We start from the raw sequence: 14,897 nt of genomic DNA, 5'->3' as shown, positions 1-14,897 counted from the left end.
TACGAATCAAATCCCATAGGCCTACTTTTGCAAGAATTCCCAGCAAGAGCGCCCTATTTTTGGAGCAACAAAGAGCGGAGGAGAGTGAGGATAAGACGATGTGTCTAAGTTTCTCATTAGATGGTTTGGCTTGGGTCCAATTTTAATTGGAATTGGACCCATTGGTATTGGGATGTGTCCTAGCATGACACTAAAGACATGTATTTCAATTCAAACATATTCAATGAGGATTATGACAATCTGCCTAACACTTGAGCTACAAAGCTTTTATTGGAGGATTTGACTTGGGTCAAGTTCAGTTGGAATTGGACCCGTTGGTATTGAGACGTGTCCCATAATCCCAATGGATCTAGTTCTAATGAAAACTAGACCCAAGTTGTCCGAATGCTAACCCACTATACTTTTTTTTCCAAACCCGAGGGTTCGAATCCTAGCCTTCATGTCCAGTCCCAGAAATAGAACCCCACCCGTTCCGATTCATTCATTTGTGGGATCTATCAGCATCAAATTCTCCCATAGAGATGAGGCGCTTACAAGCTTAAAAGATTATTCCAAAGCTTTCATGATAAAGGCAAACATTAGTGAATCACTCATCTAATTTTTTGGTATTCATACTATTTTATGAAAGAAATCAAAGGAAACTTTCTTTTGACATAATTAGTATTCAGCATTGTTCTCATTGTATATATAGGAAGAAGAGTTACAATTGCAATCAAGTTTAACAACCTTAAACTTGATAGTAACTAGGAGAACTAATACAATAGTAACTAGGAGACCTAATACAACTAAAGAACTTAACAAGAAGAGATAAAACTACTCTAAAGATAATTACAAGAGTTGCATTTGGATGCAACTATATCTGATTGAAAAGATTTGGTTGAACTGCAGATGAACTCCTTGAAAAGATTTGCGCTCGAGCGAATTTAAAAGAAAAAAGTTTAGAATTGTGAAAAGAAATAAGCAATCAAAATTAGAATTATATACTTTCACCTTCTCACAAGATATATATGTTTGCTTAGAAGTTAAAAGTTGGCATTTATTAGTTACTCCATATATAAGTTATTTTTTTCTTCTTCAACGGGAAATAATTAACTTTGCACAAAATAGGGGACTTCAATGGGCCACACAAATCTTTAGCTTTTTTCACTAGCTGGGAAGTATTTGGCACAAATGATTGGAATTGGGGCAATGCAAATTTATCACAAATCTAAAAGCGGTAGCAGTTAGAATATATACCTTGCCACTTACCACAACAATCTTAAAAATTGCCTTTAATTTTTTTTTAAATTAATATTTTGTCTCCTAATCTTTTAATTTTTTTTTAGTTTTGGCCCCCTAAACTCCAATTACTAGTTCCGCCCCTCGACATTGTAGAATTGAATATTGGATAAAGCAAGCATAAGTAGTCCTAGAATAAGATATAGTAATTGTAGGTTCTATTAAAATATAAATGAAATGATTAAATTTAACTCTTCCTATAAACTTAAGATTTTGAGATAAGTAGTAATTTAACATGTAATAACTGAGATAAAGTTCATAAGTTCAAACCTTACAAATCCGATGTCAAATTCAGTTTAAGAAATCCATTAAAAAAAGTATCATCTTCCCATTTCAAGGCCATCCAATAACAAGCCATTGTTACATACAAAAATAAAATAAAATAACAAGTAGCAATTGTTACTCCAAGAAAAGATCTTAAAACCGAGAATTTTGTTTTTTCATTTAAAATAAAAAAGAGAACTGAAAATGGAAGTTTAGAATTGTGAAAAGAAATAAGCAAACAAAATTAATTAGAACATCCTTTTCTCTCCTCACAAGATATGTGTAGTGTGTGCATACTAGAATCTATTACTTACTGCATTTATAAGTTATTTCTTTCTTTTTCTTGTCCAACTAGAAAGAAGTAATTACTTTGCACAAAATAATAGACTTTAGTGGTCCATGCAAATCATTTGTTCTTTTCACCAAGGAAGTTACTTGGCACATAGGATTGGAATTCTGCCAAGTCTTTTGCTTTTGCCTCTACTATCCCAAAATCTAAAAGATGTGATATCAATAAATCAAAATTAGAATATATACTTTCACCTCCTCAAAAGGTATATATGTTTGCTTAGCTTCAAAGTTAGAAGTTGGAATTTATTACTTACTCCATATGCAAGTTATTTTTATTATTATTTTTTTTTCTTCTTTAACTTGAATGAAGTAACTTTGCACAAAATAGTGGACTTCAATGGGCCATGCAAATCTTTAACGTTTTTTTACCTCGGAAGTTACTTGGCACAAAGGATTGGAATATTTCAAATGCAAATCTTTAGCTTTTTTCACCGGCTGGGAAGTTACTTGGCGCAAATGATTGGAATTTTTCCAACGCAAATCTTTAGCTTTTTTCACCGGCTTGGTAATTACTTGGCACAAAGGATTTGAATTGGGGTAATGTAAATCTATCACAAATATGAAAAAGATGGCAGAATATATACTTTACTACTACTTATCACAACAATCCTAAAAAAGACAATTTGTGGGAAAGTGAATGCCAAGTCGAGACTTAGTCTTATTCTAAAGATTTTTTTTTTTTTTTTAAAAAAAAAAAAAAAAAAAAGGATTAAAAAAAACAAGACCAATTGTAGTCTTATTCATTCAGTAATTAATATGAATATAGCCTTGAATGAAGCGTTGGTCATCCAGACCTCATATGCTCTTGGCCTTTGAAATTTATTTATTTATTTTTTTTAACCTTTTACCAACTTTTAATAATACTTGTGACGAATCAAGGAGAAATACTTATCAAAGGACCGGAGATCAAGCGAACAGAACTCTAGGAAAAAAAAAAAAAAGAAACACAAATTACACGTCTATATCACAGATTTTTCCTCCACAAACTTGTAAATTTTAATCAATTATACAATAAGTGTCTGTAGTTCTTCTAGAATAAGATCTAGTAATTGATGATGTGATGTCAAATTCAGTTCAAGAAACCCATAAAAAAAGAATTTACAATGACTGATTTTTAATTTAGAATATCATTTAATTTCCCCTAGTCCTCAGAAGATAATGCATGTTTAGACGCACATAGAAGTTAGAATTTGTTATTTCTTTTATTTTGCTTCTTCTTAATTTGTTCAATTGAAAAGCTAGAATTTAGTTTCCACAAAATAGTGGACTTGAGTGAGTGGGCCATGAAAAATCTTTTGCTTTAATTTATGACCTCGATCAGAAGTTGCTTGGGAGAGAGGAATGGAATTGGGGGGGCAATTAATATTGCAACAATATATCATAATATATAAATCAATACACACAATATATATATACCACTTCATTCATAATTAACAAAAAACACAATTCATTTCTTTGCTCGTCGGTCTTCACCAATATTTTCCCTCCACCCTCCAGTACTCCACAACACAATTCCCATTCCTAACCACTTCCATCCATCTCCTTAATTTCTGTCGGCGTCTAAGTCTCGGATGATCGGATCGGATCCTAACTAACTATGACGTCACAGATGAAGATCAAGATGGATAGGGCCTTCGATGATTTTCTACTTCAGAGCTATTTCAATGCACTCGTGGCTGTAAGAGAGGTGACAAATTATGAGAAAGTTGATTGTGTGGTGTGCCAGAAACCGATATCAGCAGGTCCCGCTTTTAAATGCTGGGGTCAAAACCTCTTCTGTCATTTTTCATGCCTCAATGCACCCACCAATTACAAAGCCCTTCTTTTTCACATCGGCTTATACCATGATCGCTTGATCTTCACTGAAGAAGTGAAAAGTGATGGCAAGGAGGACGTTCTTTGCTTGGGGTGCGAGAAGCCAGTTCTGGGTCCCGGATACAAATGCTCCACTTCCAATTGCAATTTACTCCTCCATAAATCATGCGTTGACCTGTCTCCCCAGATACAACAACACCCCTTCCACCCAAACCACACCCTTGTTCTTGTGAAGCCAGATAAAAAATATTGTAATGTTTGCGGAAAAAACTGCAATCGATACCCCTTCTACCATTGCAGTGAGTGCGATTTCAATCTTGATATCACGTGTGCCTCCACCCGCCCGCGAATTAATAATATTGACGATTGCCAACACGCATTCATCTCCTTATTTAAGAAGAACCAATTGATCACTTGTGAAGCTTGTGGTGAGGAAGGCAAGGAGTTCATCTTACAATGTAGCACCTGTCAACTCTTGATTCACGGAAAATGTGCTAGATTTCCACGCATTATCTCAATTTCAAGACATGATCACCCCCTCGCTCTCACCTATTCTCTTGGTCAAGTCAAAGAGCACTTGGACAACAACATATTCTGTAGACTTTGCTATCAAAAGGTGAAAACAGAGTATGCAACCTATTATTGTAAGGAATGCGATTACGTGGCCCACTTGGATTGTGCATTTGAAGATGAAGAAAGTAAAAATCTCTTGTTCTTGCCTAAGAAATCCGTTGATTTAGTGACTGATGTTATGGAGGCTGAAGGCGCCAGGCAAATAGAGCATTTTAGCCATCACCATGATTTAATTCTTGGCAATGAGGAGCTCGCGGATGTTAAGTTTTGTGATGGTTGTAAGGAATTCATCTCTACCCCGTTTTATAGTTGTATACTATGCAACTTCATTCTCCACAGTAGATGTGCCCGGCTACCAAGAAAGAAGCAACACATACTTCACCAACACCAGCTCACCCTCGTCTCACAGGTACCTTACGATAATGGATTGTTGAATTGTGATGCTTGTATAAAAAAACGCCATGGCTTCGCCTATAGATGTGACATATGTAATTTCGACCTTGACCTTCAATGTTGTTCAATTTCGGAAATCTTGAAACATGAAGGCCATCAACACTCCCTCTTCCTTGCTGTTAATTTTGATAAAAGATGTCATGTTTGTAATGCCACTTATCCCAGGAAACCAGTTGGCATGTTTGTATGCACTAGTTGCGATTTTGCTTTGGGTCTTGAATGTGCAACTCTTCCGCTCATAGCCAAGCACAGATATGACGATCATCTCCTCAAGCTCACCTACATTGCTGAAGATCGTTGTGAAGAATACTATTGTTTAATTTGCGAAGGAAAGAGAGATCAAAATCAATGGTTTTATTATTGTGCAGAATGCGACTTCCCTGCTCATCCTCGTTGCGTTTTAGGAATATATCTTTGCACTCAAAGATGATCATCAACACCCTCTCACTTTTGTCTCAAAGACTGAGTCTTCCCCTCAATGTAATTCTTGTGGTAAGACTTTCGATGGACGGCCGTGGAATGCACTCAACGCAAATTTAATGTCCACTTTTCTAGTTTGTGTGTCATAGAAATAACTAACAAAGTCACTTCAAAGTGACTATTGGAAAAATGCAGCAACATAGCCTTAAACTCACCCATGGTATGGAGATTTTTGAGTTTACTAGCTATCATGGAACTTTATCTCTCTTCTTACCTTAGAGGTTTGGTTATATCTTTAATTATTTAAGAGCTTGTCAATACTTATCGTGTATTGTGCTTATGCATATATATATGGAGTTTGTTGATGTATGATATTAATGGGAATGATGTTTTTCACTTAGCATGTTTCGTGATTGTCAATGTTGCTTCAAAATAGTGTTCATACGTCAATGACAATTTAAAACCAGTCTCTATGTCAACGTGGGATTCTAATTGCAGCAAGAAATAAGCAACACCAAGTGAATAATCTCTAAAAGGACCTCAATAATATGCTCGAAAATCCTTTCAGGACCATCTTCTCTTTCAAAAGATAACTCCCTCAATATAAAGTTCCAGAACTAGCCATAAGAATGAACTGCCACATGAGTATTTATGACATCCCTTTGAATTTTATTTCATCAACAAATAGTACAATAAATCTAATAAATCTCCAGCTGAGTCATGACTCATTCTCCTAAAGATTTGACTTACATTACAATGATTTAACTTAAGAAATATAAAGAATTTTAGCTAATGATTAATGCTATTTAATAGATTGCTATCCAATTGTGGAAATAAAAATCAATCATTACATCAATACTGATTAAAAAAAAAAAAAATGAGGAGGAAAGTTATTAGTAGTTTTACTTATATATATCCTGGTCATACCATGGCGCTCAGTCAGCACCTAGAAACTGGAATGTTCATGCCACATTATTGGTGGTCCTATTTGAGAGTAACGTTTATTTGGATAAGTTTTGTGCTTAATTAAATTGAAAGTAATGCTTGCTGTGTCAAAAATTATTAGCCCTAATTTTACTATAGAAATGTTAACATACTGTTGAAGTGCTCGGAGGTACTGTAGTAACGTCTTTTCCCTTTGCTGCATAATAGAAAGCAAAATGAACACAACATTATTACAAACTCACATAAAAGAATGATTTTTTGCCCGTGCACAAAGAAACATCCACGTTTGATTACAAATAGTGTGAGAGATGAAGCAAGCTTTGCCATTGCATTGCAACGGTATCAACCAGAGAGAAGCTAGAAAGGGCGAAAAAGAAAGGACACCTGTCTAGGTTTAGTGAAGGCAAGCAAAAAAGGAAAAGAGAAAAAAGAAAAACCAACAATCCTGCTCTCTGCGGAGAATGTATAACCTTTTCCTTTACGTTTACCCTTGCTCTTTCTTCTCTGTCATGTTGCAGGACACCTCATGAACCTCCGTGACGGGCATAGAGTACCGACCGATAAATGGCAGAAACGTGCAGGAAGAAGATAAGCAGTATAAGGAGATCATCCAAGAGTCCAACTATTCCCAATATTCCTGTAGTACAGTTGATAGATTATATCACCTTAATTCAGTTACCAAAACATGTTCACCACAAGAATTCAACAAATAAGATGTACAAGCAGTAGCAACATACCTTCTGGAATAATGTCAACGGGGCTGACAATGTAGACAGCACTTAGTATCATCTGTACATAAGAAACAGGGTAAGAACCTGTCCTTGAAATACAGACTAAGATTTAAAGCTCTGGCTATTAATAAAATCAAACTGAAAATTTGAGATGGTTAGTCAATAAAAAACACAATAACGTTAATATTATCAACCTAATGATTGAAAGAGTATAACTCCCTAAACTACAACATACACTGGGAATGTGGATACAGCTTATAACAACAAAAAACTGTATCTTTACATACCCGCCAGATGCAGCTACACTATGGCACACGCAGTTGCAAATGAAGCCCTAAAAGATTATTCGGCAATACAACAATAGAATATACCGTAATTAACACTTTTAGCATATTAATCATCGTAATGTAAAAATTGGCCTGCAAGATATATACGAATCATAACTCTTTGTTTCTAAAACCACACCCCCAATGTTTTCTGAATCTTCTTTAATATACTCCAATAAACCTTATTTTGTGGCCAAGCTCTGAAAATGTCAAAAGGGGGTAGCAATGAAGTCTACGAGGGAGACTAGGAAACCAAAACAAGGATGAGGTGGCCTTCAAGTATTGAAATCCCAACCCCAAGAGAACAGAAAATTTACCACAGAATTCTGCACAACCCAACAAATATTAGAAAAAGAAAAAAAAAAAAAATAGTGTTTTGGGGGGTTAAGCTGAGGAAGATTAGGCTTAAAGTTAATCTGGGGGTATGTGGACTAGAGGTGCAATCAACCACGCAAATGGAAGCCCTTCAGAAGTAACAGGAAGGAAAGGCAGGGCAGTCAAAGGTGAGTTTCAGGTTAATGACAATTACTGAGGGATCTTTGAAGAGATTCCATAGTTGAGTTCGAATAAGGTTATACTTGAGGAGGGTAAAGATGTTGGATTTGGTGTCTTTGAGTGATGAGATGTTCGAAACTCAAGGAGGGGATGGATAATAATTGGGTCATGAGAAGTGTCACAATCCCAACATCAACAAAGGATAAGGACAAGTGTATCACTAAGATAGGGGCCTGCTGACATCTACATGTGCAAGATCGTGGCCAAGGCATATACCTTAAGGCATAACCCCAACAGCATTGCCGTTGCTCAATCCCTCCAAACCACAACCCGTAAAGCATTCCCTATTAACTCAAACTTTGGGTCACTCTTAAGGTACATCACATTATTCAACAAGGATATGGTACTAAAATCAATGAATTTTTCATATCAGCTTTGATAAAATGGATCACAGAGCAAGTTGCATAATTTCTAGATGACAATGTTAAATGATATCCAGGACTTCAAAGATCCAGATTAATGCAATGTAATTAAAAATGCCACCTAAGGTAATAGTAACAAACTGTGCAGCTTGTACGCCAAATTAACAGATAATAATGCTATCGCTGCTGCTGCTGCAGCTGATGATGATGAGTGATGACATAAGTATGGATCTAAAAGAATTGAAAGATGCTGCCACACTTGTTTGTATATCTATGTTGTTCACTTAACTGCTATATAGACACGGGCTCTAATAACAAGAGGAAGAGATCATCGAGGATCCATCAGTTCTCGTAACAACCTTCGGAGAAAAAATGGAAGGTCCTGCATTCAACATCTTCAGATGTCAATTAACAGAGACCCACTGCAGGGTCCCAAGATATGAATGCAATTGTATATGAGAATAATATATTAGAAATGATGCTAGCCTATTTAAAAGATTTTGTGGACATGATTCTATATACCTGAATGAGACCATTGGTATGCCCACTAAAAAGGCGATTGTATGTTTCCACCTTTCCTAGAATCTCGGCAACCTGAGGGGTCATGACACCGTCTTAATGAAGCCTCTCCAGGAACCAACAAGGAAATTTGATGACGACATAGGGGGCATCTACATGGCTGAAGCCTGAAGTGCTGATCCATGATCCCAAACAAGCATAATACAATTGCCTGAACACGAAGAGACAACAAATTAACTACTTGATTACCCTAATATTTTTTTGCAAAAGACATCATTATCCAAGCACCCTCTCAATCTTACATAGTTCTTCAAGTAAAAGTATTTATCTTATTACATATTCAAGTAAATTTATCTTAAAATATTTTAGACTGACAGTTCTAGGTTTTCACGGGTTGAGAGTACAATCACGAATTCTATTCAGGTGTGTAAGTTGTATTTACTTATCAAAAAAATATATTTCTAGGTGAGTAAATTCTTACAATGTTGGCAGGAACCATTTTCTTTAAGATCTATCCTTACATTGATATAATTTCACATCAGTGCAATTAGAGTGAAATAACACATAAACATCAGTACAATTAGAAGGAAAATAAAACATAATTACTCTTTTAATGTTTGATTTTTTTGGTTAATCTTGGTTGATCTTAATTTTTTTTTAACATTCAAATTATGCTTAACATTTGTTTGGTTGGTTAGAAACCCGATAAAAAAAAAAAGAAAATGAATGAATTTTAAGCTCAGGCACCTTTTTTTTTTGGTTAATGTTTGAGTTAAGCTGAAAGAAAATTTATGAATGGTGGTGCAGCAATACTATGAGTTGTTGTCAAGTAAGGCACGACAAAAGTCGAGGAGTCCACAGCGGTCTTCTTCTTCTCAACAGGGGGATCTTGGTCAGCGGCTTGAAGCCAAACTTAATGCCAGCAGAAGAGGTAACATGTTTCTGTAAGAATGTTGTCGTTGAAGAAAGCTTTGTTGGTTGCAGAATCGGAGGGAATTATATGCTTATTGAATTTTTGGGGGTCTTATTTGTGTTCTGTCTTGGATAATTGGATTGCTCTAACTTGGGTCGCAAAATAGTTGTAATTGGCTTATTTAAGTAGAGGTTTTTGTTTTCTCATGTTGCATATTAGTCATATCTATATAATTTAGACCATCTAAATAGTGTTCTAATTCTCATGCCATTTGTTAGAGTTTCTAGCTTTTCAACTTTTTCTAAATCTACAATCTTAGGTTTAGACTGATTTCTCATACCTCCCATCATTAATTTCCCGTTAGTGGTCATACCCATTCAGGTCTATACCTCCCAAACAGATTACTTGGATTGAAGAACATTAGTTGTAGCTCCTAAGAATTGTTCTTTTGGGGAGAGAGTGCTGGGGTGGGTTATGTTTGAATCTAACGATTTGTGGTGAGAAACTCCTGTATAACAGCTTCTCTTGTATTATCGATAGCTTGTTGAACCAAACCAGCTGATGACAATGGTATGTTCACCTTCCAGATTTACACTATCCTACTACATAAATTTGTGTTCTGTTATCTTTTGATCCCTGCCTTAAGGCAAAGTCATCAGATCATGGTCCCTAAAACATCACCGAATGCCTTTGGCCAATTTTCCATTCCCCTGCCTTAAGGCAAAGTCATCAGATCATGGTCCCTAAAACATCACCGACACACACACACACACACACACTATATCTCCATGCCTCTTATAATGTAAGAGAGGAAAATGTTATTACACACACATATATATTTACTTTGTTTATATCTCCATGCCTCTTATAATGTAAGAGAGGAAAATGTTATTGAAACCAGGTGAAGCATAATTCCCCTGCCTTAAGGCAAAGTCATCAGATCATGGTCCCTAAAACATCACCGGGCAAAGTCATCAGATCATGGTCCCTAAATGCCTCTTATAATGTAAGAGAGGAAAATGTTAATGAAACCAGGTGACGCAAAATTCCCCTGCCTTAAGGCAAAGTCATCAGATCATGGTCCCTAAAACATCACCGTATCTCCATGCCTCTTATAATGTAAGAGAGGAAAATGTTATTGAAACCGGGTGAAGCATAATTCCCCTGCCTTAAGGCAAAGTCATCATGGTCCCTAAAACATCACCGACACACACACACACACACACACATATATTTACTTTGTTTATATCTCCATGCCTCTTATAATGTAAGAGAGGAAAATGTTATTGAAACCAGGTGAAGCATAACGCCGAACACACACACACACACACACACACATATATATATATACACTTTGTTTATATCTCCATGCCTCTTATAATGTAAGAGAGGAAAATGTTATTGAAACCAGGTAAAGCATAACGCCGAATAGACTGCCACCACAAAAGACCAGACAATCAGCCAATCAAAGCATGTTAATAATGACATATAGAAGGATGTGAGCTAATGGACTTCAAGTACGTTTGGTGTGCGGAACATTAGGAAAATGAATAGCTTTTATTGAAAATTGAAGTAGGTGGAATGGAATAGTCTTGCAATAACTAGTCCCATGGGAATAACTATTCCAAGTGTTAGAGTATATGATAAGTATCTTTATCATATATTCTATTCCACCTTCCATTCCTAATAAAAGCTATTCATTCTTTTTAATGAAATAGCCATTTCGCGTACCAAATGTTCCCTTCGTCTCATTATTATTTGAAGTTAAGTTTGAAACAGGATCTGAGGAGAGTTTGAGAAAAAAGTTAAGGTTGGTTAATTGAAGCTAGAAGATTTGAGAAAAAAGAGAGTGCAAGCAGCTAAATTGTTGATGCAAAAAAGGATACAGGATATCAAGTATAAGGAATGTGCGCGTGCTGCAATTCATAGAAAACACACAACTGCTGAGAAAAAGCGGCTGGGATTGTTGGAAGGGGAAAAGACAAAGGCTCATGCTATGGTATCGCAAGTACAGAGAGTAACCAAGTCTATCTATACTCAAAGGGAGTTTGAGAGAATGAGAATGAAAGACCAATTAGAAGGTCGGCTCCAAAGGGTAAGTTTGTGTCTGAAGTAAATTAGCATCTATAGAGAATGCATTATTTTTCTGGGTGAATATGTCTGATTGGTTCTTTATCAAATATAATTTGATAACAACTAGGCTAAGAAACAAAGGGCAGAATATTTGAGGCAAAGAAGAAGTTCACGTGATTCTGTACTTGTCATTTCAAAAACTATGCAAGATCAGGGGGAGTACTTTTCAAGAAAGTTAGCAAGGTGCATATCTTACTCTTACCTGTTTTCTTATCTCTTGGAACAACTTCTTCACAGTTAGCTTTTGCCCTCATATAGTTATGCTTACTAGAAACTAATTAAAGTTTCAGTAAAAACTACCATTAGACTTCCCCCTCTTTCTTAATAATTAATAATTGGAAAAAGTATACATACCCCCCTATACTACCACTCTCTATAGTCAATGTTTCCGCTAAACTATCAAATTGCATCAATGTCTCATCTAAATTACCAAAAATTGTCAATGTCTCCCATAATAACAAAAATACCATTGATGATATTGGGGTGGTCGATCCACCCCTCAAACTCTTAGGTTGGCCACCCCCAAGATATATTTTTCTGCTGGAGAGCAAGGATGGTCAGAGAGGGAGACCAAGTGAGACTATTTGGGATTGAACCCATCAATGAATTGAAGCTAAGATTGAGTCTGAATGGCATGGTTGAGTTTGCAACACTAGGAGGGATTGTCCCAATGACAATTGTTACTTAAATCAAGAGTCTGCAGAAGAGGATAGTTACCAATTGAAGGAGGAATAGAATCAGAAAGCGCCAGTTGTTGAAGAGGTAGACCCCTTTGAGATTGGGAAGGAACCCAAGGGACGGTGCCGGCAAGAACATTGTCGTGGAGGCTAATCTTTTGAAGGGCTTGAAGTTGGTCTGTCTTTTAGGGGATTTGGCCACCCAAACCCTTCCAAGGAAGCAGGATGGCAATGACCTGTCCACTGACGCATTTGATTCCTACCCACCCACCCACCAGAGCAAGGTCTGTAACCTTCCAGCTACGAATTACGCAGTTGGTCTGTCTTTTGTATGCTTGTTGTACAATTGAGTTCTACCCCTGTTTCCTTTAATGAAATAGCCCTTATTTAAAAAAAAGTTGACAATTTTGAGAAAGCAGCCTCATTCCATTTTAGAGTATACATTTTTTTTTCTTTTCTTTTTACTTTATACATAATCATGAGTGAGGAGTACATATGTTTCTTATGTGTTATGTTCTATGAAATTAATTAACATTGCTTTTATTCCCTCTACTATTATTTTCAACATAAACGCAGCTTTCTTTCATCAAATTATTAGATTAATTTACATTTTACGCTATATTAAATAAATACCAATCGCACTATTAATTATTATTAATTTGTTTTTTTTTTTTTGGTGCTATCTTCACTGTTCCCCATTTTCCTTATTCTTTCGTTCTTTTTTATTATGTGGTATATGCATTGTATTGCATCTTCAGGGGTGCTGGGGACAGTTTGTAAGATTGAGGAAAACTACTTCTGCTTTGGCAAAAGCATTTACGTCCTTAGAGATTAGGGAAAAATCTGTCAAGTCAATGCCATTCGAGCAGCTTGCTCTTCAAATTGAGTCAGATACAACTATTTAAGCTGTGAAAACTTTACTTGACCGTTTAGAGAGTCGCTACTTGATCTCACGGGCAGTTAGGAGCAGCCCATCCAGTTTGGAGAACATTGATCACCTTCTTAAGCGTGTTGCTTCTCCAATTAGAAAGGGAAATACCAGTACCAAGAGGAAAGGATCAAAGGCGTTTGACTCTAGTAAAGAACTAGCTCGAAGTCCAGTTAAGTTATCTAGGTACCCATTGAGAGTTTTGCTCTGTGCTTATATGATCTTGGGATTCCCAGACACAGTTATCAGTGGGAATGGTGTGCATGAGGCTGCTCTTGCTGAGTCTGCTCCTAAGTTTACTCGTGATTTTGAGCTTTTGATAAAGATCATATTAGACGGTGCCATACAAAATGCCGAAGAGAAAACAACAATTCCATGTCAATTCACTTTCAGATCACAGCTGGAAGCCTTTGATAAAGCGTGGTGCTCTTACCTGTATCACTTTGTAGTATGGAAAGTTAAAGGATGCTAAGTCACTAGAGGAGGATTTGGTGAGAGCCGCTTGCCAAATATTGGAGCTGTCTATGATGCAAACTTGCAAGCAGATTCCAGAAAAATGAGATAATGGTGCTATCCTAAAACTGGTATTTATCACATTCGCTTGGTTATTTGTTAAGCTGTCTTTGATTGGTCACCTACTAACTGTTAGCTCCTATAATTATTTGGAATAGTCTTGGTGATACTAGGTTACAGAAGGCCCGGAACTACTTAGGACAAAGGTGCAGCATCTGAGTGGAAATGCTGGGCTTGAACGTATGGAATGTGCTCTCTCTGACATGCGTTCCAGATTTTTGAAAGCCAAGAATTCTGGGAGTTCATCTGCATCCCCATTTCCAAGTAGTTCATCTTCATGTCTGCCTAAATCACCAGATGGCTCTTTGGCTTCTGTCCCTGGTGAAATGAATAACCTGGCTGAAGGCTGTGAAAGCTCAGGTCCCATTGTTCACTCCTTGTCTGAGAGAGATGATTCTTCCTCAGGCAAAGTAGTTGGGTCCTCTAACGACTTCAATGGTTCTCCTCATGGTCATCCGAGCTTTGAATGAACTGCTTGTAAATGAAATTGTCCATGAACATCGCCACGGTTTCATTGATAGCTTTATCATAAATGACGAAGATAAGAATAGATTTAATGTTGGTGCATCGATCTATTTATCATAATTTTTTTTTTTTTTTTTAAGTTCTGTTTTAAAAAAGAAAATTTTTAATTTTTTAAACGTAAATTTTTATTTTTTTTAAACGGAAGTTTTTATTTTTAAAAAATTATAAAATAAAAATAAAAACGAAAAAATTTCAATTTTTCCAAAAAAAAAAAAAAAATCGAATTTTTTAATTTTTTTAATTTTTAAATTCGGAATTTTTTTAATTTTTAAAATCGATATTTGTTTTATTTTACTTATTTTTTTTTTTCAGTTTTATGTTTTTTCTAGAAGATTTTGTTTTTGTTTTTTTTTTTAATTTTTTTTTTACTAAGAGTAGTTTCATCATTAGGGGGCTATTGACATTGTTTTGGTAGTTTTGATACATAAGACATTGTCAATTATGTGATAATTTGAGGAGAATATTTAGACTTTTCCCTTTAATAATCATTGTGACAGATCAATGAGCAATACTTATCAAAGGGATGAAAGTAATATAACGGTTTATTAAATAGCAT

General features: G+C 35.9%; 3 pseudogenes across 1 annotated transcript; 2 read left to right on the top strand and 1 right to left on the bottom strand.

Annotated features, from left to right (window-relative positions):
• The first annotated feature begins 4,359 nt into the window (after window positions 1–4,359).
• On the top strand, window positions 4,360–5,332 carry LOC132189461 (uncharacterized; annotated as a pseudogene).
• A 983-nt stretch (window positions 5,333–6,315) lies between these two features.
• Window positions 6,316–9,882, bottom strand: LOC148583556 (uncharacterized; annotated as a pseudogene). The gene is made up of 5 exons (XR_015909091.1): window positions 9,846–9,882; window positions 8,596–8,803; window positions 8,363–8,455; window positions 6,837–6,888; window positions 6,316–6,736 (listed from the first exon to the last, which is right to left on the bottom strand). The product of XR_015909091.1 is annotated as an uncharacterized LOC148583556 (transcript).
• Window positions 9,883–10,066: 184 nt separating this feature from the next.
• LOC148583555 (uncharacterized) lies at window positions 10,067–14,401 on the top strand (annotated as a pseudogene).
• Window positions 14,402–14,897: the final 496 nt, after the last annotated feature.

The sequence above is a fragment of the Corylus avellana genome, chromosome 9 (assembly GCF_965113065.1).
Source record: "Corylus avellana chromosome 9, dhCorAvel1.hap1.2, whole genome shotgun sequence".
Taxonomy (NCBI): Eukaryota; Viridiplantae; Streptophyta; class Magnoliopsida; order Fagales; family Betulaceae; genus Corylus; species Corylus avellana.
Note: the sequence above shows the minus strand (reverse complement) of the source record. Positions and strands in the feature narration are given on the sequence as shown.